Source organism: Bos indicus x Bos taurus, chromosome 1 (assembly GCF_003369695.1).
Source record: "Bos indicus x Bos taurus breed Angus x Brahman F1 hybrid chromosome 1, Bos_hybrid_MaternalHap_v2.0, whole genome shotgun sequence".
Classification (NCBI taxonomy): domain Eukaryota; kingdom Metazoa; phylum Chordata; class Mammalia; order Artiodactyla; family Bovidae; genus Bos; species Bos indicus x Bos taurus.
This window is the reverse complement of record NC_040076.1, coordinates 94,977,149-94,981,029: the sequence shown is the minus strand read 5'-3', so window position 1 is coordinate 94,981,029 and position 3,881 is coordinate 94,977,149. Positions and strand designations below refer to the sequence as shown.

Below are 3,881 nucleotides of genomic sequence, written 5' to 3'. Positions count from 1 at the left end.
TGCCCAAATTCTGATACTAAATAGACTGAGGAAAGGGCATGTCTGTAATAAAGAATTGAAATTTAAGAAGGCAGTTTCACTTTATTTGACCTCTGATTTTGATCACTTTATTTGATTTGACCACTTTATTTGACACTCTGAATGTGTCTGTGAGTGAGAGAAAAGTTCTGAAAATATTGATTTAGGGCTTATAAATACATTTTGGCAAGGCAAATTCACAAATACCTAATCTACAAATAATGAGGATGACTGTATCACAAGTCTTGTGATTGTATAATTTTATTTCTGGTCTTTCCATGTGGCACAGTGGTAAAGAATCCATTTGGCAATGCAGAAGATGCAAGAGACATGGGTTTGATCCCTGGGCCAGGAAGATCCCCTGGAATAGGAAATGACAACCTGCTCCAGTATTTTTGCCTGGGAAGTTCCATGGACAGAGGTGTCTGGTGAGCTACAGATTTTGGGGTGGCAAACAGTCGCACAAGACTAAGCACATACACATACCCCAAGTATCACAAGCTTTGTGATTGTGTTAATTCCTCTATGTCTTTTTCTATCTGTCTACCTATATCCATTTGGCTATCAGGACTGGTCAAATCTAATATTCAAGTCCCTTCCTATAATATTTTATTTAAATGTGTTTATAATAATTTAAAAAATTTGTTTAGCTTCTACGTTGTTTCATGTATAAAATAAGATTATTTTTTTTATAAGTTATGCTTTTTATTACTATGTAATATCCCCCTTTTTTCTGTTTAGAGATTTTAAACTTAAATTACATGTTCCATGGTACAATGACACCATGCCTGCTTTAAGACGTTGCTCTCCTTTTACATTTCATTAATTGTTACTTGTCCTTCTCCAGCTCTCATATAAAATCAGACAGATATTTCCCTAGTATTTCATGAAAAGAAGATGCCAACTTTTCCCCAACTTTTCCACTGTCACTCCCCACCCATGATATTCAGCTTGAAAAAGACTTCAGTTGAAATTTCCTCCTTCCTATCCTCCCAAGAGATGACGACTTTGGAATACTTCTGCTTCCTTCTTTCTCATGCCCCTCCTCACCACAATTCTTTAGTTTTCCTGAGGTGGTTTAGTTCTTTAAATTTTCCTTTTTAGTACACTTCTCTATTTCTAAGCTCTTTATTTATAATAGTTACACATACTCAGTCCATCTTGGTCAACCTATTTTTAATTAAATATCACAAGTTTGTTGCTCACTGTGGCTTTTTCTCCTCTTCAAGTCTGTTTTGTTTGTTGGTTTGTTTTTTTTAAAAAGTCTTTTTCTAGTATTTTTACCAGATGAGTAATGAGATGTGTGACTTCTCTGAATCCTTATGTATCTGCAAACACTTTTCTTGTACCCTAAGAGATGAAAAATATTTTTAAGTTGAAAATATATCCCATTGTCTTCTAGCTTCCTAGTGTTGCAAAAGAGGATTTCATGGCAGCCTAATTTTTCTTTATAAACAACTTAAACGTTTCTACACAGAAAGAATAAGATTTTTCTCTTTATCTTTGGAGTTCAAAATTTTTACCAGGATATATCTAGTCATGTATATATACACACATTAAAAGAAAAAATATATATAAATAGATATAGACAGATATGTGTATGTATCTATAACTATCTATATATATGATGGCAAAGATAGATGTAGACATAAACATAGATATAATCTTTTCTCATCATTCTTCCCTGAAACTTGGTGTCTTTTCTTCAATCCAGGGAAATATCTTTTGTTTGTATGCTTCATTTTGTTTTATTTAAATATATCCTTTCCTTCCTGTGCATCATCTTCTCTTTCTGGAACTCCAGATGCACTTTCATGTCAGTGTCCTTGAACCTCTCTTCAGTCTCTGTGTTCATGATTTACATTTTTTTCCTCTGAGCTTTGTAATATTCTAGCATCCAATTTCCAGGCTACTGGTTGCATTTCAGTAGTAACCATTTTCTTCAGTAGTCAGTTTTATATTTAAAAATCATGTTTTTGTTACTGTTTTAAATCAAGGAAGTCTATTTGGGTAGTCCTTGTTCCTCCTTACGTAGTTCTATTATTATTTCCGTCCAAATTTAAGTTATGTTCTCTACCCTCCAGCAATTGTAATTCATAGATAGCCTGTTCTGAATGGTCAGCTTGTTCTTCTCTCTGGCTGCTCGGTCTTGAGTGATCTGCTCATCAGAGCTCCGCTTCAGCTGCTGGAATATGTCAAGCAGTGACAGTTCTGTGAATGGTGGCCTGCCCGGAAGTCTCTACCCCTGAGGATGCACATGTGACATCAGACAAGCTGTCAGTGCCTTTAAAGGCAGCAAGGGGAAGGCTGTCTGCACCCTATCTTCTCACGCTCTCGCAGGAGAGAGATGATTCGGACTGCTCTAGCTGCACCTGAGGGCCGGGAAGAACATGTACACTTCCTCGGTTGAGGACAATCTCTTATGCCTAATTTACCCTTTTTATTCTTTTGTGTATTTTCTTTTCTACAACTTGTGTGTTTTCAAAAAAGCGATTTAATCTGAAATGCCACTGCCCTTTTCTTTCTGCTTCTAAGCTCTCAATGTCCTTAAGGTAAGAAAAGACTGCACTAGAACTCCCTCCTCTGCTACTAATTTACATTTAGAGAAATTAAGGAGGGGAAGAAAAGTTCCTGGGGAAGGAGGAGGTTCTATATGATATGAAGAATTACCACTTAATAACTGAGAAATGTCAAATTTATTGTGCATGAAGGCTCAGGAATATATTAGTTTAACATGTACGTGAAATTAAGATGAGGTGCAGAATTTGAAAGGAGAACCCAGAATGCACCTATAGTTCATGTAAGGCCTTGTTTCTAGAGGAAAACATGTGAAAATGATTATTGCCATGTTTACAAGTCTGTTTTTAATAATGAATTAACATTTTAAATTGGCTTTTGGAAAAAGTGAAGCACAGATAGCTTTTGTTTTGCTGGATTGTGATCCTACCTAAAACTCTGTTAGAAATATCAACTTCTGTAGCCTCCAAGAAGTACTAGGCCTTTATAGAAAACATGCATTATTTTTCTATTTTTAACTTTACCTTTTATTGAGGTAAGATTCACACAATATAAAATTAATCATTTTCAAGTGAACAATTCAGTGGCATTTGCATTACCCAGTACCTTCCCCATGTTGTGTAACTACCACCTCCATTTATTTCCAAAACATTTTCATCACCAAAAAATAAAACACTGTATCCATTAAGCAGTTATTGTTCATTCTCTCCTTTCCTCAGCCACTGGCAACCACCAACCTGCTTTCTGTGTCTATAGATTAACCTACTCTGGATACTTCATATAAATGGAATGATGTGACTTTTGTGTCTGCTTTCCTTCACTTAGTATGTTTTCCAGGTTCATCCATATGTATCAGTTTATTCCTTCTTATGGCTGAAACTATCCTGCTGCTGCTAAGTCGCCTCAGTCGTGTCCGACTCTTAGCGACCCCATGGACTGCAGCCCACCAGGCTCCTCCGTCCATGGGACTTTCCAGGCAAGAGTACCGGAGTGGGGTGCCATTGCCTTCTCTGAAACTATCCTATTGTATGCTATATCACACTTTATTTACCCATTCATCCATTACTGAACATTTGGATAGTTTCTACCTTTGAGCTATTGAAAACAGTGCTGCTATGAAATTTTACATGCAAGTACTTATTTCTATACCTGTATTCAATATTTTGGTGTATCTAGAAGTGACTTGGTGGATCATATGGTAATTCTATATTTGACTTTTTGAAGAATTCTATTTGGCTTTAATTTGCTTAATTAGCATGTGGCACTTAACCTCTGCTTATTTGTATTAGATCAATGAATTAACAGTCCTGTGGGATTATTAGGAAACTAGTGATACATATTCCTCA

At 36.0% G+C, this 3,881-nt stretch overlaps 1 long non-coding RNA gene across 1 annotated transcript; it reads left to right on the top strand.

Annotated features, from left to right (window-relative positions):
* Positions 1 to 406: 406 nt before the first annotated feature.
* Positions 407 to 3,223, top strand: LOC113892308. The gene is made up of 2 exons (XR_003511018.1): positions 407 to 446; positions 2,103 to 3,223. It is a non-coding gene; the product is annotated as an uncharacterized LOC113892308 (long non-coding RNA).
* The last annotated feature ends 658 nt before the right edge of the window (positions 3,224 to 3,881 follow it).